Source organism: Bos indicus x Bos taurus, chromosome 9 (genome assembly GCF_003369695.1).
Source record: "Bos indicus x Bos taurus breed Angus x Brahman F1 hybrid chromosome 9, Bos_hybrid_MaternalHap_v2.0, whole genome shotgun sequence".
Lineage (NCBI taxonomy): Eukaryota > Metazoa > Chordata > Mammalia > Artiodactyla > Bovidae > Bos > Bos indicus x Bos taurus.
In genome coordinates this window covers 72,787,813-72,810,756 of record NC_040084.1, presented here as the reverse complement: position 1 = coordinate 72,810,756, position 22,944 = coordinate 72,787,813, and positions in this window count along the sequence as shown.

The following is a 22,944-nucleotide window of genomic DNA, read 5'->3' as shown; positions in this document are numbered from 1 at the left end:
ATTGAGGCCCCTGCTTTCTTGTCATTTCTGTGTATGTGAAATACCATTTTCTATCCCTTTACTTTCAATCTATGTGTGTCCTTAGCCCTAAAGTGGATTTCTTGTAGGCAGCATATTGTTGCCTCTTGTTTTTTTAATCCAATCTGCCACTCTGTTTTTTAATTGGAGCATTTAGTTCATTGACATTTAAGGTAATTATTAATAGATACATATTTATTGCCATTTTAAACTGTGTTTTCCCATTGATTTTATATTTCTTCTTTGTCTCTCTGTTTCCTTTTTGTTTTTCCTTTTGTGGTTTGATGATTTTCTTTTGTATTATATTTATGTTCTCTCTCTCTTTTTTTTTTTTTTTGGTTTCTGTGAGTCTGTTGTATGTTTTTGATTTGTGGTTACTCTGTTTTTCAAATATGTTAACCACTTTTTATATCTATTTGCCTTAGACTTGTAGTTACAGGAAGGCTTCCTTGAGAAACTAACATATGAACTGAGCTTTGAAGAATGGGTAAGAATGAATCTATGTAGAAGACAGCTCCAGACACAGGAAAGAGCATTCCAGGTGGCCCTGAGGCATGAAGGAGAGCTAGAAAATCTAAGAATGCCATCCGTGTGGGAGCAGTGAGAGAGGTAGGAAGAGGCCAGGGTTATAACCTAGGAAAAGATGAAGGAGGCAGGGCTAGAAAGCAAGGAACTTGAAAGTTTGAAAAGATTCTGGTTTCTTGGGTAATACGTATCCTTTGGAATGTACATATCCATTCAAGATCAGTTTGCATGTCTTCTCCTCCAGGCAGCCTTTCTTGATGCTCTCTCTCTTCCTGACCCCCCTTCACTGTTCTGTGCTCGTGGTTTATTTAACACTGCACACGGGTAATGCAATTATTTGCAATGTGTCTGTACCGTGCCTCTGATGGTGTATTTCCTGAAGTCAGGAAGCATGTACTGTTCATCTCCATATACCCCGAGTTAAAGTGTGTCTGATATCCCACTGAAAAGGGACAGCTGACACCAGTAAACACGTAGCTGATTAATCCAGGGGGAAATCATGAAAGATAAGAGGAATAATCTGAGGTGCTAAGAGATTTTTTTTTAATTTTAATTTTAAAAATTGGCTTAAAAAATGTATACAGGATTTCAGAATTTGTTTTTAAGAAAATATTTATGGATATTTATAATTAAATTTTTTGTCATAATCATCCCCCACTCCTCCCAATACATATGGGTGTCTAGTAGTAAAAGAAAGAGAAGCTTTATGAGTATGTAGTGAAGTAGGGAATTTCTTTTAAATCATGTGACTAAGAAATTGTTTATGAAAGCTGTTAGATACTAGACCAGACAAGGGAAGACGAAGAGATTGTGTGAGAATCCCAGCCCTAATTGTGGGCTGTCAAATTGATAGTTTCTCCACTTTATCTGTGTGTTCCCTCTGAGTCTTACTAAGTAGGGCCACCACCAGCCACTGGACTAAGATGAGAATGTTGACTAGCAGGCATGGAGAAGAATTGGTAACTGACTCTGGTATTCTTGCCTGGAAAAATCCCATGGACAGAGGAGCCTTGAGGGCTGTAGTCCACGGGGTCACAAAAGAGTTGGACACAACTGAGCACACACTAGGCATGGCAAGTCTCAGGTCATTATTCACATACCTTGCTAAACCCCTTGTGTTTTCTAAGTGCATTAGAAAGGGGCTCCGATTCTAATAACAAGGCATTTCTTCATGACATAGAGTCAGCCATATTTGCCTCTAGGAACATATTATAATCAGAGATTATTTTTCTTAAAAAAAAAAAAAAAAAAACTATAATCAAATTGTGCCTATTTCTACCAGGATTTCCTAAAACTAAAAATGTAACAGTTTCAAACTTCTATACTCACTTAAAATATTGAGATGACTTTGGAGGCTCTAATAAGTGCTTGCTAATAAACCACTCATTCTGATGGTACAAAAGGCCTCAATTTTCTGGGGAGGGAACATAAGACACACTACGGGGAAGGCTTTACTGCACCGTAAATCAGTGTAAGGCAAAGGTGCTGGCTCTAACAAGGCAGGCTAATTATTAAACTCACAAATTTTTTTTTTCAAAGACTTGGTTGTTCCAAATACATTTTGAAAGCTTTCCAGAGGCCTGTGAATTAATATTATCTTTCCTACCTCCTGTCCGTTTTCACCCTGGTCATCAAAAACATCCAAAATCATTCTGCTGCTGCTAAGTCGCTTCAGTCGTGTCTGACTCTGTGCAACCCCATAGACCACAGCCCACCAGGGTCCCCCGTCCCTGGGATTCTCCAGGCAAGAACACTGGAGTGGGTTGCCATTTCCTTCTCCAGTGCATGAAAGGGAAAAGTGAAAGTGAAGTCACTCAGTCATGTCTGACTCTTCGTGACCCCATGGACTGCAGCCTACCAGGCTCCTCCGCCCATGGGATTTTCCAGGCAAGAGTACTGGAGTGGGGTGCCATTGCCTTTTCCGCAAAATCGTTCTACTGACTTTAAAACTGGACTTTTACAATAGCCTTTAGTTTCTCCTCTTGGGCTAAATCAATGAATGAGTGAATAAAAATGCTGAATATTCAAATGTATTTCTATTTTGAGCAAAGTCAAATGAATAACTGAGACATTGGTCCTGCCTCTAAAGGCATAATTCTTTGTTTCTTGTTGCTATTTTTTCATCCCTATGGCTGACTTGGAGCTGAAGTTGGAGGGCTGGTCTGGTCATGAAGTCCCTGGAAAAGTCAATGGGAGGATTTGCTTTATAAGAACAAGATTTCAGAAATCCTGACATATTAACCTGTATTCAGGATGTGATTTTTTAATAAGGAGAAAGTGTTTGCTAAAAGATGTAATTTCTGTCCAATAGACCTTGATGATTTAGTCTTTCCTAAAGAAATATATCAAATATGTAAAACATACAATGATTAACAAAATTAATTCAGTCTCCTAGTGCCTTAAGAGCCATTTATAATTTTATTGAGGTAGCAAAATAACAGAACAATTTTTCATTATCTCTGCCTATGGGAAAAATCAATAGCTAGCTTTCAATGTCTTTTTAGATGATACTTCAGACTTTACAGTGTAAATATTAATAAACAGAAATACAAAAGAATGATAACTATAGGGGGAAGACAGTGGAAGAAAAGTCACTAGTGGATTCTTTACAAATGGAGCAGTGAGCCCCAGTACTCATTTCCATTTGGCAAGAGCTTTTTTGCTAAATTTTTGATTATATATATATACATATCAGTTGAGTTCAATTCAGTCGCTCAGTCATGTCCGACTCTGCGACCCCATGAATTGCAGCACGCCAGGCCTCCCTGTCCATCACCAACTCCTGGAGTTCACTCAAACTCATGTCCATCAAGTCGGTGATGCCATCCAGCCATCTCATCCTCTGTTGTCCCCTTCTCCTCCTGCCCCCAATCCCTCCCAGAATCAGGGTCTTTTCCAATGAGTCAGCTCTTCACATGAGGTGGCCAAAGTACTGGAGTTTCAGCTTTAGCATCATTCCTTCCAAAAAACACCCAGGGCTGGTGTCCTTCAGAATGGACTGGTTGGATCTCCTTGCAGTCCAAGGGACTCTCAAGAGTTTTCTCCAACACCACAGTTCAAAAGCATCAATTTTTCACTTTTTTCACAGTATGTATGCATATATATGGTCATATATAGGCTCATACTCTTCTGAGTGTTAATGTGATACAAAGTGGCTTTTTGAGTAACAGTTCAGCCAGAACAAAAGAGACACCTGGCTTACTCAGATTTTCTTACTCAGATTTTCTGAGATATTCTGAACAGCATTCAGTATTTTGGTTACCCACACTGTCCACATCCCAGGCAGTATATCCTACCTCTGCCTTGCTTTCTTTATTTGCATTCTTGTCCTGTTATAGAAGAACCGATCCTTGTATTTCTTTGGTTATTAAATAACTTGATATTTTTAAAGGTTTCAACAAATTGAGACAATATGTCAGTGGACCCTGTGTACTCCGTACTTTGATCTGTGCTACACTTGTTATTTGAATATGCAAGACAGGAGGCTGCTTCTTATCATCCACCTCCATGACAATCATTTCATCTGCAGTAAAATATTATCTAAAAGAGAGTTGGTTATATGTGGACATTTAAGGATATAGTCTCATTGTACCAAGCTGAACAATATTTTCAACTTCTAATACTTTATAAACAATACATGTGTAGAGCTAAGCTTGTAAGAGGTGATTCTCAGTGAGCTTTATTTTGAATTTATTTCTCGTACAGGATAATACACATCCTGAGTTGTACTTTTGGAAGACATGTTTCAGAGATGACAGAAAATAGTGGTAAATGTTCCTTCTCAGAACAGACTGCTGTGCTGGTATCTGCAGATGGCCCAAGGCTGAAGTTCCTTTTGAAATTATTTTTAAATTACTTGAATCCCCAACCTCCCACCATTCCCCATATGGCAAATTCTTAATGGTGCCGTTTCAAAGGAAATCCACGATTGTGATGCCACGTGTATTTGTGTATTAGGGAAGGAAAATATAAAGACAAGAGAAACAACTTATCTTAAAAGATCATTATTTGTTCCAAAACTATATTTAGACATGAATAGAAGTAATATGTCAATCTATTTCTCTTCCGGTCAAAATTAACCATTCTTCCCTTTTTTTTTATTGCACTTTGCTATACTTACTATCCTATCAGATTTGAAAGTATTGTTACATGCGTGTATTTATTTCCAGAATCACTGAATAGTGGTTCCTTGGGAAGTAGGGGCCAGGCTTTGTGTTTCCCCCTGTGCACCTGTGGGCTACTCACAGTTTATACAGTAGCTGCTCAGTTGTGTTCTCTTTAATTGAATCCAGCGTTTCAAACCTTTTGGAGAAACCCAGTTGTTAGATATGATCATTTGATTTTGTTTCTCTGAGAAGGACTGCACTCAGGAAACTGAGATCAGAGTCATGGTGGGAAACTTTTTGTGTTTTCAGACATTTTTGTGATCACAATGTAAATGAAACATTGTCGCAGCGGTCCTAGCACTGAGGTCGCTGAGGACACATCAGAGGGGTGTTTGATTTCTCTTCTAAACCCATGGTGATGCTCATCTGACAGAAACACTGGGTGCCATCATCAGCAGGTGGACCCCGCAGCGGTCATGGCCCCAGAATGGATTTCAGAGGCGAAGGGTATATGGATGAAAGTGGGGGTGGGCATGAAGAGGTAGAAAGAGGTGAGGAGGAATTCAGCCACGGGATTAATGTTTCTAACACTACAGCTTTCATCGTTGTGTAGGGTAGAACTGTGAGAAATTGTTCCATAAATTCTAGTTTATCAAGTGGCTAGATGCAGTGCTAACTACATGGTAAGCAAACATAGCTCATGCTGCAGTGTCTTTGAAAAATAATGTCTGGGGAATTAAGCCACTCTGTTTAAAAGTGGTGGATTAATTTCACTGCTTTCTTTATCCACTAAGTGTATAGAGTGGTGGTAGGGGAAGCAGTGAGGGAAGGAGGAAGGGAGAGGACTGAATGGGGGCTTGGAAGTAAGTGGAGGATAAGAAGGACTTTTCCAGATACCCACTCCTAGTTGTCTTCGACTCTCTGGGTCTCTCCAGGTGCTCTGATTCCTGGGTTTCCTCTGAGGCATCTCCTGCCCAGGGTCAATGCCCACAGAGTGAGTTGTCCAAGTGCCCGCTGCCATGGTCTGGTTGTTAGCAATGCCGCAACTCCTTTCCAGAGCTCTAATGCTCCCCTCTGCCCTCAAGGTGTGGGCACTACTAGTACAGTGTAACTGTAGCCACCATTTAAGAACATCCTTAGGGTCTGAAACATTGTCAGATATTAAAAAAAAAAAAAGCTATAGCTTGATTCTTTGAGCTGTTGTTTCCTCTCCAGGGGAACAGGCAGTCAAGGTTGTATCAGCGGGATAACATTTCAGAAAAATCTTTCAATTTCACAGGAGAAGAGATGTAGAAAAAAAACTGCTAGAGGGTGCATAGGATAGCTCTCATTTAGCGAGATAGAAGCCAGCCTGCTAGATGAAAAATAGCACATTCTGAGGACTGCAGGGGACAGCACTGGATTTGTACGGCGGCTGTGAAAGGATAGGTTATCTTGGTGATGTTGTTCATGTCAGGGGAAGTGGTGATGCCCAGGTACTGAACACAGAGCTGGGAGACCTAGGACGAATGACTCTTACTGAACAAATGATTCATTTCATTAGAACACAACTCAGTTTCTATGCTTATAAAAATTACATGATATTTGCTTAGGAATAATCTTATGGACTTAGAAGTGATAGGAATTCTATCACTTAGAATCCTAAGAATCTAATCTTAGGAGTTAGAAGTGATAAATATTTTTATTAAGTGTCTCCCAGCCCCTTTCAGGGACTTACTCCTCCCTTTGAAAACCAGAAATAGTGGAATGAAGTGATGTGATTCTAATAGTGCTTGCCTTTATCAACAATGTTAATCCCTGTCCAAGGAACTGGGCAGGTTACATTGTGTATTTGATTCCTGACTACATTCACATCATTAGGTTAAATTTATTTACATTATTGGGAATTTCCAGCCAAACCACCATCCAGTAACCTTAGCTGGGTGGGTTCTTAATTTCCTCATCTTACACAACACCCTGAATACAGATCTAATGACGGAATGAACGTAGCATTTCTTTTATTTGATTTAAAGCTTATGTTTTAGTTTCTCTTGCAAGAAAAAATATTTTATAATAGATCAGAAACAAGTGATAGCAATGTTGATATTGTCATCGTCACTCAGTCATGTCTGACTTTTTGAGACCCCATGTTGACAGGAACAAGCTTAACACACAGAATACAGACTTCCTGTGTTCATGTAGGGGAGATTGAAGCAGCCAAGGATATAATTTCTAATGATGACATGATCTGATTTGTGATCTCACTGCATCAGAGGCAGTTCAAAGAGTGGTTTCCAGCACTTTGCATCAATATAGTAATTGGGATCTTGAAAAAACTCACATTTGCCATCTCAGATAGGAAGAGTCAAAAATATGAGTACCCTTAAGCAGCAGCAACAAGCTAAGTATTTGTTGCTGTCCTTTAGTTGCTAAGTTGTGTCTGACTCTTTGTGACCCCATGGACTGTAGCCAGCAGGGTTTCTACGTCCATTGGATTCTCCAGGAAAGAATACTGGAGTGGGGTGCCATTTCCTTTGCCAGGGGATCTTTCTGACCCAGAGATCAAACCTGGGTTTCCTGCATTGCAGGTGACTCTTTACCCGCTGTGCCACCAGAGAAGTCCAAACTAAGTATATTTATTATGAAAAAATAAGTGAGCTCATTCCAGCATTGTTTGTAATAAGAACAATTGAAAACAATTAAAATTAAAATAGCTAAACAGTGTTGCATTCATTTAATCCAATTATTCAGTATTTAAAAATTAAGGAAGTTTGAGGTATTAACTAAGAACAATAAACATGTTGTAGGCAGTGGGAATAACTACAGAATGATATGCAAATCATAATTTTACCTTGATAAAAGTAAATAAGTCTATCTACATATATACTGTATGTTAGTGGCAACCCACTCCAGTACTCTTGCCTGGAAAATCCCATGGACAGAGGAGCCTGGTGGGCTGCAGTCCATGGAGTCACGTAGAGTCAGACCCGACTGAGCGATTTCACTTTCACTTTTCACTTTCATTCATTGGAGAAGGAAATGGCAACCCACTCCAGTGTTCTTGCCTGGAGAATCCCAGGGACGGGGGAGCCTGGTGGGCTGCCATCTATGGGGTCACACAGAGTCGGACACGAATGAAGCGACTTAGCAGCAGCAGCAGTACACATACACATATATATGTCTACAAGTTGTGGCAGTGTGGTGTGTGAACATGTAGAGGGATGAGTAAATTAACTGTAAGAAAAATATAGGAAGGCAAGCATTGCATGCTTTTCTTTTTTTTTACACTGTTTTTATTGTACTGTATCATAGTTAACAGACAGTACTATGGTAGTTTCAGGTGTACCATGAAGTGATTTGACATTAGATACACACAAAAAATGATTACTACAAAGTCTAATAACCATCTGCCCCCATAAAAAGTTATTACAGTATTATTGATAATATTTCTTATGTGTATATACATATATACACACCCCATGACTTATTTATCTTCTAGCATGTTTTCCTTTTCATATTACTGAAGTAGTATATATCTATTAAAACAATAAACAGCTAATGGAAACATTAGCAACTCAATAGATGGGTTTCATCAAATTAAATGTGTTCTATATTAAAATCACCATCAAGTTCAGATGTTTTATTTAAGGCCACTAGGAAAGCATATGTGTTTCTAAGCCTGGTCAGAGAACCTGGCAATGATGACTTGATGTTTTTAAGATCTTTGTGCTTATAACTCCAACTATTTTTATTCATTTAAAAGAGTATACCTCAGCATTCTATCTGGGTGGTCCAGAGATTGAAGCAGTGTATTGTAGGACTCTGAACTGTCATTAGGCAATTAGGATCTTGCAGACTATTACATTCTAAGCATGTTTTCATTGCCTTGTGTAAATATTTTGACAGTAGCCTATGTGCACTGATAACATTTTGCATAACAAAGAATAACAGGTGCAGTGGAAAGGGAATCAAGTTCCTTGAGGATGCATTTTTGATGTATCGTGTGTGCCTTGACTTTGCTAAAAGTATATTAACAATAATAGCTTTTGTGGTGTAATCGGTTGCTATGAATAACCTATGGCAATGGAAACCTTCTTTTGGGGACTTCCTTCCTTGACAATTCAGTGGTTAAGACTGTGCTTCCACTCCAGGGAGCATGGGTTCAATATCCCTGGTCAGGGAACTAAGGTGGCCAAAATTTTTTTCAGAAACCAAACCTTCTTTGGAATAAAGGAAGAAATCTCCTCAGATGAGTTCAGGAGATCATGGAGAGGCATTCTGATCAAAACCTCTGCTTCCCAGGGGTGTAGCCCTGGGCCAATTGTTCCCTGGGCTCTGCTGATCCTGCCTGATTAATGGGCAAGAAGATGTAAGGACAGTGTCAGAAAAACACAAGGTTTGTCCATCTAATGATCAGAGGCAGTGCTAACAAGCACTTGAGTCCCCCACACACCCCCGCAGATAGAGACGTGAACACTCACTAATTTAGAAAGGATGAATAGTGCCCACTGTCACCCAGGGCCAGAGGACATGGCAAAGATTTTTTTGGCAGGTAGGCTTTTTTCCTTTTAATGAATATATCTGGAAATCTAGTTTAACGTGCACTTGTGGTTAGAAGAAAAACCATAAAATGGCTTTCCTACTGTGATAAACTTTTTTGGAACTCAAGGAGGGTCGATTCCCCCTCTCCCCAGAATTGCCTGACTATAATTCCTGGTAAGATATACAAACTAAATCCATATATTTCACGCTATTCTCATCATGTGAAATCAGCCTGAAAATAGAATATAAAGAAAAATCAAGGCTAATATTAAAAGGTACAACCCAAAGTCACTTACAACTGTCATGGCATTAAAATCACAGACAGAAAGCAGTGTCTCTGTTGTAAAATAGAATAAAGTGTTGTAAAATTAATACAATAATACTTCTGTGAATGTGTGCAGAGGAAAAAAATCCAAATTTACTCATCCAACATAAATATTTTGGTTCTCCCTCCCCCAACTTTTGAGGTTACTATTGCAGTTTGGGGAGACGCATTTTACATAGTTTTATGAACTTGGGATTAATGCAACTTTCTGATTAGATACAGAATTATGGTTTCTTTATCTCTGTCTGTCTGTGTTTCTCTCTTTCTCTCTCCTTTTCTTGGTATAAATCACTTCATCTCAGTTACCCTAAATAAGAATTTTTCAGTCAGTTTAGTTGCTCAGTCATGTCTGACTCTTTGCGACCCCATAGACTGCAGCACGCCAAGCTTCCCTGTCCATCACCAACTCCCAGAGCTTGCTCAAACTCATGTCCATTGAGTCGGTGATGCCATCCAACCATCTCATCCTCTCTTGTCCCCTTCTCCTCCTGCCTTCAATTTTTTCCAGCATCAAGATCTTCTCCAATGAGTCAGTTCTTCACATCAGGTGACCAAAGTATTGGAGCTTCAGCTTTAGCATCAGTCCTTCCAATGAATATTCAGGACTGATTTCCTTTAAGAAATTGAAGGAATTTCTTTAAGGAAATTCCTTTAAGATTGACTGATTTGAATTCCTTGCAGTCCAAGGGACTCTCAAAAGTCTTCTCCAACATCACGGTTCAAAAGCATCAATTTTTTTGGTGCTCATGCTTCTTTATGGTCCAATTCTCACATCCATACATGATTCCTGGAAAAACCATAGCTTTGACTATGAGAATGTTTAATCTTCTCAAATACTAGTTTTTAAATCCTAGTCTGAAACCAAGTGAAGAGTTGACACTTTAAAAATACCTACCAATCAAATCTTTATCCCTGTGTAATTCTAGTTCATCTATACAGCAAAGTGCAAGGCAAGCTATTAAACACCAGCATTTCATTCATTCACTGAATTCTCTTTTATAATAGATATGAATGAATGTTCTGGTTCATTTCTTCCAGTACTAGATTTGTAGGCTCTTATCATTGTTTAATAAAATTTAAAAGTTTAACACATTTTGCTGTAAAAAGTACCCTTGGCTATTGGATTATGGATCCTTAGTTCTGACTTAACCACTCTCACTCTTCAGCATTCCTATATTATTGGTGAAAGAAGAGTAATAGAAACTCTCAAGAAGATAAGATGGCAGATAGCCTGAGGACACAGCACTACACATAGAGTAAGAGTTCTTTACACATTGAATTAATAGGGTGAAGTGTTCAGGGCTTTTGGATTTTTGTTCTACGGTGTGTGCATTCAATTACACCAGGTTTAGTGAGGCTGAAAGACAAATCAAGTTTCAGGGGAACTAAATAATTTCTGTACTATAGAGAGCAGTAGTGTGTACCCAAGTGTCAGCGAGCATGTATGCTAAGTTGCCTTGGTCATGTCCAGCTCTTTGTGATCCCATGGACTGTAGCCTGCCAGGCTCCTCTATCCATGGCATTTTCCAGGCAAGAATACTGGAATGGGTTGCCCTGCCCTCCTCCAGGGGATCTTCCCAACCCAGGGATCAAACCTGTATCTCCTGTGGCTCTTGCATTGGTAGGTGGGTTCTTTACCACTGAGCCACTGGGGAAGCCCATCCATTTGTCAGGGAGGGTTACTATTAATGCATTTCATCAATTTAAGAGAAATCTGTTAATAAAATATTATGTTTCAGGCAAAAGAGGGCTTACAAAGTGAATATGACATAGGCATTTTCCCCAAGCTGTTCACATCAAAAGAGAGAGACAGACTTCTGAATATCTGATCATAACACAACATAAATCTGTGCTAAAATCAAGGTCAAGCTGCTCAAAAGAGAGAGAGAGAGAATAATTCATCTTCAATTTATAGAAAAATTTCATTTCTAAAACCAAGATTCCTTGCCGGTGAAGCATATGTAAGCATTTTTGGATAAAGTACATTTTTTGAAATGTTATTTTAATGCAACTTTTACTAGTAAGAAAATATGGAAATTCTTTGAAGGCTAGTAAAACATCTACAGGGGTATGGAAGTTGACATTTGTGGGGTTATTGGCACGAAACTTACAGTTTTTAAACACACATGGGACATTTCTGAAAGTCAATTTGATATATTTGGCCTAAAGATCTCAATTTTTTTTGAAAGATCTCAACACGTCTACAGTCATACCACCCTGAACGTGCCCGATCTCATCTGAAAGATCACAACATACCTGTCACATTTTCTTACTATAATACAGTAAATAGATGACCAAAAATGTTCTGTACATTCAGAGTTTAAAACATACTTCCAAACCATTCAAGAAAGAATTGAAATTAGGAAATTCTTAGACATGAATAATAGATAAAATACTATATGTCAAAACCTGTGGGATTTAGTAAGATTGCACTGAGAGATAAATTTGTATCCTTAAATGCTTGTTTTAAAAAATAAATGCAAAAAAAAAAAAAATGAGCTAAGCATTCAATTTAAGAGATCAGAGGGAAGAACAAACTCACTGAATAACCCAAAGAAAGTTGAAGAGACAGAAACTAATGAGACAGGAATCAAAGGTACAAATGAGATTTGCATTGTATGGCAGAAACCAACACAACATTGTAAAAATTTTTTAAATAAATTTAAAGCTAAAAAATAGAAAAAAAAAAAAGAGTCTGCTTTTAAAAGAGTAATAAAGGACTTCCCTGGTAGTACAGTGGAGGGGAATCTGCCTGCCAGTGCAGGGACAAGGTTTCAATCCCTGGTCCAGGAAGATTCCATATACTGCAGAGCAACTAAGCCCATGTACCACTGAGCTACTGAGCGCAGGTGTCTAGAGCCCATGCTCTGCAACAAGAGAAGCCACTGCAGTGAGAAGCCCTTGCACTGCAATGAATAGTAGTCCCGCTCACCACAGCAAGAGAAAGCCCATGGGCAGCAACAAAGACCCAGGACAACCAAAAAAAGAAAAAGAGTAATAAAGATAGCAACCTCTGTGAGGCTTTGTCAAGGGGGGAAAAATGAGAAAAGAATGTTTCTACACATGTTGCATTACAGGATTAGATGAATGAGAGAAAACAAGTTTATGCTCATAAATTAAAAAACTTGTAAGAAATAGATGTGTTACAAAGAAAATAAAAATGATCAGAACTGACTAAAAAAATAAACAAAACCCAATTTGTGCTATAACCATGGAAAAATTGAATTAAAAATTTAAACTCTTTCTGTGAGCAAAATCTTATGCCCTTGATTATCTTCTTAGACAAGTTCAAGGTATTGATAATTCCAAACTTAAACTCTTACAGAAGAGAAACAGATGAAGCACTTCTCAACTCATTTCATGAGTCCATGACAACCTTGATATCAAAACAAGATAAGAATGGTATAAAAAAGAAATTATTAAAAGAAAATATTAAATATAGAGGCAAAATTCTGAAACAAAATACCAGCAACCAAAATTTAACCATCGATTAGAAAAAAGTCACGGCTGCTCCTGCTAAGTCACTTCAGTCATGTCCAGCTAAGTCACAGCCAAACTTACAAATATAGGCTAATATATTTAATAGGTTAAGGGAATGTGGGAGAGGAAATAGGAATATGGTTACCTCTACAGTAGTAGAACAAACATTTGATAAAATTACACACTTGTTCATGGTTTAACAAGTAAGCAAACATAACTCCTGGTAATAAGATCATCACTACCTTAGCCAGAAAAGGTGAATCTAAAAAATTGTATTTATTTTTCAGAGATCTAGAAGGCAATTAAAAATAAGCTTTCTTGCTCCATATAAAAATGAGAAAAGATTGTAAACATTTAAACCATATTTTTGCCCATTACATTTATAAATGTGTGTGTTTGTACAAATATAAATATACACAACTACACAGAGCTTTATTGCATAGTAGTTAAGAACATGAGTTCTGGAGTAAAATTGCTAAATTAAAATCCTAGGGTTGTATGATTTGGGGCAACTTTTCTGACCTCACTGTGCCTCCGTATTGTCATCAGTAAAATGGGTGAGGAAAACATCTCATTGGGTTGTTGTAAGAGTTAAATAAATAAATACATGTGAAGCATATAGGGAAACGCCTGACAGATTGTAAGTACTCAATACATGTATTAGTGGCTATAGCTTTTTGTTCCTCAGGACTAAAATATCTCCTTTATATTTTTTCTTTATTTTCCAAATTTTCTACAATATTTTACTTTTATAAAAAGAGCTAGTTGAAACACACACACACGTACTACTCACATACACCCCCACAGAAGTCTTTTGATCTGAGTTGCTTCATACACTTCCCTGGAAGATTGGGATGTGGCAAAACATTTCTTCTGAGAGCTCTGCTTTCACTTGTCATGGTTCCTGCCAGGGTACCTCTATGCTCACTGCATCTCCTAAGACAGGACCGTTGAAGCATTGTTCTGACCGTGTGTCATAATCCCATAACAGTCCATTATGAGCCCTGATGATTCCAGAGGAAAAGGAAAGGTTCTTTCTGATCATTTTAAGACAAAGGTGCAGCAGAATCACCCATGGAACTTCCTGACTAAGGATGTTCACTCTGCCCTTGAAGACTATGATTTGGCAGGTCAGAGGGCGCTTGCATAATTGTGATGCTGATGGGCACCTGGGTTGTGATCAGCTGCTTTATTCTGTTTTCATTCAGCTTTCCTCATATCCTGACACCGGTAGCCTTCGATTGATGGATTTTAATGGCATACAGCACTTCCCAATGAATTTCAATTAATTTTCCAAATTTTTCAGGAAATATTCTAGGTTAGAAAAAGGAGAAACAACATTCCTCATCCTCAGAAGTTTATATTTTCATGTAGGAAGACAGAAGTAAACATAAAGGATATTTATAGAATGTAATAAGTGGTCTTAAGATGAAATAAAGGGGCTGATTTGATAGAGTGATGGGAGAGGATCCTTGAGACAGGTGCCCAGGGACAGCTATGCTGAGCAGGTGATATTGTAGTGGAGACTCTGAGATGAGAGGGAGCAGTTTATGCCCAGAATAGAAGTGAATGTCTTCCAGGCAGAGGCAACAGCCACCATGATAGGGCCACCGCAACAGGAAAGAACTCTGCATGTTCAAGTTTGGTGTCTGGAACACCATGTGTAGGAGGAGATTCTGGGGAGGTCACTTCATGGGGACTTGTCCAGGCCAAGGAGTTTGGGGTTTATTCTAAATGTACTTAAAAAACCACAAGCTTTTCAGTGGGGTATGGTGGAGGTGACGTAGGAAATCCATGTTTTCAAAGATTGCACTGGTTTAATATATGGAGATATATGGAACGTAATAGCAGAAGCAAGGAAACTCGGAAGACCATTGCAATAACCCAGGCAACAGATGATGGAAGCTTGGACTTAGGGGTAGTAGAGGGCTGGAGAGGCATGAATCAAGTTGGAGTTTCTTTGGTGGTAGTTGGCAACTAGTATTTGTGGCAGATTCACGGTTCTGATTGGCTATGTGGCAATTGTAGATTCAGGCCCTTGGATCAAAAGCCACTGCAGGGCCTCCTTCCCATGAAGGTAAATGGAGGTTAATGGAGAGAATGCTGACTGGTCTCATACATTCAAAGTCCAAGTTCCCATTTGTCCTTTGGATCATTAGATAGTTGCACTGTGGCAGTTGTAAATGCCTTACTGTGTCAAGAGGGTGAGATGCTGTTTTCACCAAGGGATCAGTTTTCAGCTGCAGAGTTCCATATTCTGGGCAACATTTGGGGCTCATTTAATTACTCTCTTTCATCAGAGGTAGAATAAGTCTAGGCTTCCTCAGTCCCAGGAGATGTGCTGTAGATGAGGGGTGGCTCCAGAGTCTACGGGGCATCTGTTCCATGTTCTTGAGTAGTCCCGACCTCACCTGAAGCATCGGGACCTCTCTCTTGAGAGGACCAGAGCTAACTAGCTTCTCAGAGGTTGATTCTGAGCCTGAGTCAATCTGAGTACAGGGTGTAGTCCTCCCATTCTCTACACACGTACTCAATGTGACTGCGGTCTTTGCGAGTTCAACCCAGCCCTACTCAGCCCCTGGGCCATCTCCAGAAAGTATCAGACAGGTAAGGAACTGGGGGATGGGGCCCAATGCCCCATGCAAGCAGGCTCAGTTGTGTCTGACTCTGTGACCCCATGCACTGCAGTTTGCCAAGCTCCTCTGTGCAAGGGATTTTTCAGGCCTGAATACTGAAGTGGGTTGCCATTTCCTTCTCCAGGGGAATTTCCTGACCCAGGGATCAAACCCATGTCTCCTGCTTGGGCAGGCAGATTCTTTACCATCGCACCACCTAGGAAACCCAGTGGGATGAGGGGGAAGATGTAATGTGACAGCTGCTGTGGGCAAAAGCAGAAATGAACCATACTTCACTTCCCCATTTTCTATCAGGAGAAAATGGTGAGATATTACAAAACCCATGGTTCTCAGATGGGGTATGCTTGTATGATATGGTGGAACATTCTCGACCAGCAGCTTAAAGAAAATATAAATAAGAAAGAAAATATAAACCAGTGTTTAAGTCAAATGACACACCAAGTGCCCTCAGCTTTAGGAAAGATGTTTGTATGCATATTAATTACAGATTGTAAGGGTGTTCCCAAGAGTATGATCCAACTTCTTTATCTCATCCACAAACAAGTTGTATAAAGGGCTTGGACCTTTATGCTTATGGCACTGTGTGTGAGGGGTCAGGAGTAAATTTAGAAGCAATTTGAAGACATGAAAGCTATAACCATTTATTTTATAGGTTGAAAATATTGAACAGTAATGTGGATATAAATGCAATGAGAAGGGTAAATATTGTGTAAAATACTTTTTTAGATTTTCTTGAAAAACATGTTTCAAAACAATGCATCAAATATGAACCATTTAATTGAAAACTGAACAATTTGGTGTTTCACTCAATCTCAGAAGCTATCAAATATAAGCCAGTCCAATTTCAGACATGTTAATATGTGAGCACAGGTACACTTTAAAATAGGTTTATAAAGGTTATTATAAATGCTATTTATGATTATTTTTAAATAAATGTTTTTAAAGGCAGGAAGAGTATAAGAACAATATATTCTAAAATGTTAACAGAAATATACTTTAAAATGTTAAAAAATACCTCTACAAGAGGGGAGTGAGCATGTAATGAGAGAATTTTTGTCTCTCTGTGTGTGTATAAATGACATCGATGTGAGTAAAGCTATGTGTAAATTTGCTAGTCAAAAAATTTTGTGTATGGAGCAAATAGGCCAATAGGTTATGATTTTTATTAGCACAGCAAACATTCACATAATTCAGGGAAGGTCAAAGAAATTTTCTGTTTGTGCTTCAGCTGCACATTCCTACCTGCTGTGAAATAAACCCAGCCTTCCTGCCAGGGTCTGTTGATTCAGCTTTGCCATCTGGAGTCATCTAGCACTCACATTCTGAATGGAATAAAGCTGCTTTGGTCAGAGCCTCTGAGGGGAGCAAAGTTTGTGGTAGATGGTGTTAATTACATTCTTTCCATAAAATAGCAGGGCTCTAGGCACAAGCTGGGTGGAAGCTGTCATGTCCGTGTGGCAGCCAAGAATCAGGATATAGGTAATTCCCTTGGATTTCATCTGTTATCTCACATGGAAGGGGAGAATCCAGATTCAGATCAGAAGGTGAAAGGTTTATGGGCAAGAACACCAGACAGGCAGGGCCATAAAGTTGGAGAAGTGGCTGCTTCATTATTCATGAGTCCTGTTGCTTCTGAGAACATTCTGTACCATGTGTACTGTTGGCTTAGTACAAATTCCAAAGCCATTTTATATTATCATTTAGAATCTCAGGTAGATAAATAAGCTGATAGTTAAACATTTGTGAACCAATACATTCCAACAAAGTCCACCCATTGACCGTGGGACCAAAGGACATCATGGTGCTTTAGAATTGGTGCAGAAAGCAGCCTTCTCCTGTCTACTAGAAAGGAGTATTCATTCATTTCTTCATTCACTCACTCATTCAAGAAATGACTTACTGAGTGCCTTCCATGTGCTGGAGGTACATACTGACTGATGAAATCAGAGAGGCTCTTGCTCTTGTAGAGTTTACATTCCAGTGAAGCTGACAGATAATGAACAAACAAGAAAGAAATAATTACAGATGCTGACAGTGTTATGAAGGGCATGAGTGACATGACAGAGAGTAAGTGAGAGTGAGAATTAGCAAGGAGATTCTTCATATGCTTTAGGGTGCAAACGACAAGGCCTTTTTGGAGAAGAATCACTAGAACTTACTGCCGAAGGCTGCAAAGGCATCAGTAGAAGCTTCTAGAAGAACCCTTCCCTGAGAGTCAGGAGACCTGGGTTTAGATGGGCAGTATATTTCTCAAGGAGCCACTTTACAGTGAATCTAAATAATTACAAAACCGTTAACTGAAGAAGAGTAACTCTTATGTGAAAATGCTTTGTAAACTATAAAGAATTTTATAACATGACCTCTATTCAGCATTCATAATAGCTCTTCTAAGTAGGTCAGATAAGGATTAATATTAGTTGGAAGCTGGTAAGTCCAGCTACATAATTTGTAGTACCTGGTGCAAAATAAAAAAGCAGGACTTTGTGTTCAAAAATAATTAAGAATTTCAAAGTGGCAACTGCAGGGTTTTGAACCATGAAACCTCTGAGCACAGGGCCCTGTGTGACCCAACAGGTCGCCTTCTTGTGAAGGTCAGCCCTGAACACTTTGCTATCATCAGATTTGTTGGTAAAGCGTTGGGGAAGGGGTAAAAGTTTTTTGCTATATTTATATTCAGGGTACATATTTTAGCAAAATACTAAACTGTCAAATACTAGTTTTTATTAATGCAACCATACCATTGAGCTTATTTCAAGAAATCTAATCTGTTTCTTCATTTGGTATTTTATACCATCTTCTTTCATTAATTTAAAAATCTGGGCCAATATCCTTTTCAAAAATCTGTAAAGTTAAAAAAAAAAAAATCTGTAGCAGTTGCGTTGTTTGGATGCAAGTTGTCTTGAGGAAAAGGACTTTTGTGCACTAAAGAGATCTTGGTTTGAAATAAGAATGCCTGAATGTGAGTCCTGGTTCTGCCGTTAATATTTGTGTGATTATCAATAAATTGCTTAGTCTCACTGAACTTTAGTTTCTTCTAAAATGGAAGAACGATCTCTTAACAAATGAGTCTGAATTGTTGGTGAGGAGTCAGTGACATCATGCCTGCTGACCTGCAATGCGTAGCTCATATAGAAAATGATTCTTTAGTGGTTTTTTGGTCTGAAGGCCAGGAAGTGCTGACAGTCAGCTGACTCGCACTAATGAGGGGTGTCATTTCTGACTGGGGTCATGTGTTCCTTGCTGTTATTAAGTATCTTGAACATCATCCTTATATGGTAGGCTGTATGCCAAATTGATTTACCCAAGAATGGAAAGTTTATAATTTTATTTATATTAACAATATCTCAATGGGAAGGCATGCAATTTTTGAAAACTGACATTAAATTCACATCACATAAAGTTAACTATTTTTAAGTGAACAACTCAGTGGCAATTAGTTCATTCACAATGCCATATAGTCATCATGTTTATCTAGTTCCCAAGCATCTTCATCTCCTTAAAAGAAAATATGGTCCCCATTAAGCAATCATTCTCCCATTTCTCCTTTCCTTCAGCCTCTGGCTGCCATTAATGCATTTTCTGTTTCTGTGGATTTACCTATTCTGAAAGTCTTGTATAAACGGAGTCACTAATAAGTGACCTTTGTGTTTGGCTTCTTTGACTTAGCATGTGTTTTCAAGGTTAACCTTAGTGCAGCATGTATCAGCACTCACTTCTTTTTATGAATGAACAGTATTCTACTCTATGTGTATGCCACAGTCTGTTTACCCATTTATCTGTTGATGGACATTGGGATTTTTCCATGTTCTAGTTACTGGGAATAGTGCCACTCTGAAAGTGCAAGTGGGTATATTGGTTTCAATATCTGATTTCAGTTCTTTAGGTACATACCTAGGAGTAAAATTGCTGGGTCATATGGTACTTCTATGTTTAACTTTTTGAGGAACAAGTCATGTAATTTAAAGCCAAATAGATAATCAAATACACAGTTTTATTATAAAATATAATAATAACAAGAAAACACTTCCATTCCTTTTCTTGCTTTTTCTATCCCAGTTGCCGGCTCTTGAACTACTTCTGTCATGAGACTGACCAAAATGGAGGACTTGGGCTCCAGGGTCCCTGCTTTTGACCGAGATACCTCCCAGCTGAGAGTTCCCAAGGATGTGTTAGATGTCAATGTGGGAACACATGAGCCAAACTGCATTGCGTGTTTCTATCTTCCACTGTCTATTATGTGAGCTTGCTGGTTTTAACAACCTCTGAGTCAGTCCAGTGAAGAAAACTATTAGCCAAGGTTAATTATCATCATTGAAATGTGAGTAAATGAAAGAAAGTGAGTCATGCACTAAGGCGATTTTATGGTGCTTTATGAGGGAAGGGTAAATCAAATATTCAAATCTAAACTGCAGGGAACATTTGAGTGAGGCTGAATCATACGTGTGAGTGGATATATATTTTATAGCATGTGCCTGTAGATTGTTCAGGTGATTGTCCCACTGGTGTGGTCAGACTGTTCTCTTCCTGGCAACCCAGCAGTGACTTCTCCAAACCCATCAACCTAAGACGAGGTCACTTCACATGGGAGCCACCCAGATTGGGGAAGAACAAAATAGAAGGGGAAGAAAGAGCAACAAAGTCACATTTCTTCTTCTGAGTTTCATCAAGAGCTGCTGTCATCCTGCAGTGGACAATTTCCCTTGCAAGTCATACTTTTTAACTCTTTTTAGTGCAGCAGCCCAAGGAAGGTAGCAGGCGGGCAGTACGTGGGAATGAAATGACCAAAGAGAAAGGACATCTTTCTCTAGTTCCATCAGCCTGTGTGTATCTCATGTGATCTAAGCCCGTGCGTATCCCATGTGATCTAAGCCCGTGCGTATCCCATGTGATCTAAGCCCGTGTGTATCCCATGTGATCTAAGCCCGTGTGTATCCTATGTGATCTAAGCCCAGATGCCTTGATGCCATCTTCACCTACTTGCTATTCATCTATTTAGTTAATGATTTGATTTTTAGATCTGCCCCAGGCACTATGTTAAATGTTCTCTGGAACACAGGCATGAATCAGACTGAACTCTGCTCTCAGTAATCCTGAAGGTTGAACAAAAAGTTGGGTGTGGATGCCTATAGCCTTAACATGGTGAAAAGAGTGTGGGGGAGCCCAGACAGCCTTGACTTGAATCCTGTTCCACCTTGGCAGAGACCTCCTATCTCTGTCCCTTAGATCTCCATTTATTAAATGAGGATGATACTAGGGCACATCACATAGGCTTGTTTTGAGGAACTCACTTGGAACAGGGTTGGCACTAAGGTAAAAGCTACAAAAAAATAAGTGCCAAATTACTAGCAGAGAAATGACTGAAGTGCCCTGGAATTCAGAGGCAGCCATGTGCTGGGAGTCTAGGATGGCTCAGGGTGGAGACTGCATTTGACCTAGGCCTTGAAGACTCAGCTGAACTCTCTATCTGATGCTCTTTGTACAACTGTCCATCTGAGTCAGTGCTCTCAGCATGAGATAAGAACTTCGCCCGAATTTCTCTGTGCATATCTATTAGCATGTAATATACACCTGGCTCTCAAAACATGCTTTCTGAGGGCAATGAGTAAATTTTTTCTTACGTAAGGGTTAGCTGTGTGTCCTTCAAATAATCAGATCACTATTTGCTTGACGTTGAGTTAGTCACCTCGTCTCTCTGAGACTTGGTTAACCCATTTGCAATAGAAAAGGTCTAGACTCTGGAGGCACTGTCTTTAAAAAAAACAACTGTAAACTATCGTGATTATTAACAATATTGTGAGTTTAAGCCTTGACTTTCATTTACATTATCTATGAAGCATTGCCTACACGTCACTTAAGCCTTGGGCCTCAGTTTTTTAGTGATTTTATTTCTCTCTCTAGATCTCAAAAGGAGCTTTCCAAAACTGTAAGACTGCCAAAATTTCTATTTGACCAGCAAAGTTTACAATGCTTATGCTCATATTTACAAATTCCGTCCTTCTCCACCCTACCCCTGGTCTGTCTGCTTTCCTTCATTTTACCTAGTGAAGGAAAAAAACTAGCTTACTATTGCAGTAAAAGTCAGTGTTCTTCCTACAAATCAGAAATCTCTAAAAGGAACAGGCCTTTTATTTGTTTGAGATTTGTGACCTGATTTCAATTAGACTCACTACCTAATTTCACTCTGCTTTTCCTTGTGACTGTGATGGTAAAGAATCTGCCTACAATGCAGGAGACCTGGGTTCAGTCCCTGGGTTGGCAAAATCCCCTAGAGAAGGGAATGGAAACCCACTCCAATATTCTTGCCTGGAAAATTACATGGCCTGAAGGGCCTGGCGGGCTACAGTTCATTGGGTCGCAAAGAGTCAGACACGACTGAGAGGCTAACACTTGGTTGTTATAGGTTCACATACTTTACTGCCTAAGAAAAAACAGAGCTTCTGGTGGTTTCCTCTGGGCTAGCTGTAAGGAAATCTGGCATATGACAAAAGGTCTGTAGCTCTTCAGTCTCTGGGGTACTAAGGAGGTGGAATGGAGATGGATGGGCTATAATAGAGTTAGGTGAGCTGATCTGCATTAATTTCCACTTGGAGAAGCAGAGACTTGTAAGAGATGTTGTGAAGACTAATGAAGTAATGAGTGATGGAATTAAACAATAGCATCATTCATCACTAGTGAATCACTACTTTCAGTTCCAAGACCCGATTTATTATTTTCAAGTACTACAAGCTATTTATTCACGCACTAGAAATTGTAAGTATTTAAAAAAGGCTAATGATTTATTTTCTTCTTACCAGCAGGATTAGAGTCAGGCCCAATATCTTTGAAACCTGTCAGAGCCTGGGGTAGGTGTGGTATGTGAGTACAAAGGAAAGAACAAGGCAGAAAGGAAAACTTTGGTATACTCTGGGCTGATTAATAATGTCTACTCACCTGTTCTCAGAAATCTTAGGAATGTCCTCATGCTTCCCTCTCTCTCACTTTGTAGCCCAATTTTTTCAAGAAATTTTGCTCTAAAATGAATTTCAAATTTGGCTATCCTATGTCATTCCTGTGGTCACTCTCTGAATTAGTCCCTCACCACCTCCAGATGGATGTTTGTGAAGGAAAGTTATGACCAACCTAGATAGCATATTCAAAAGCAGAGACATTACTTTGCCAACAAAGGTTCGTCTAGTCAAGGCTATGGTTTTTCCTGTGGTCATGTATGGATGTGAGAGTTGGACTGTGAAGAGGGCTGAGTGCCGAAGAATTGATGCTTTTGAACTGTGGTGTTGGAGAAGACTCTTGAGAGTCCCTTGGACTGCAAGGAGATCCAACCAGTCCATTCTGAAGG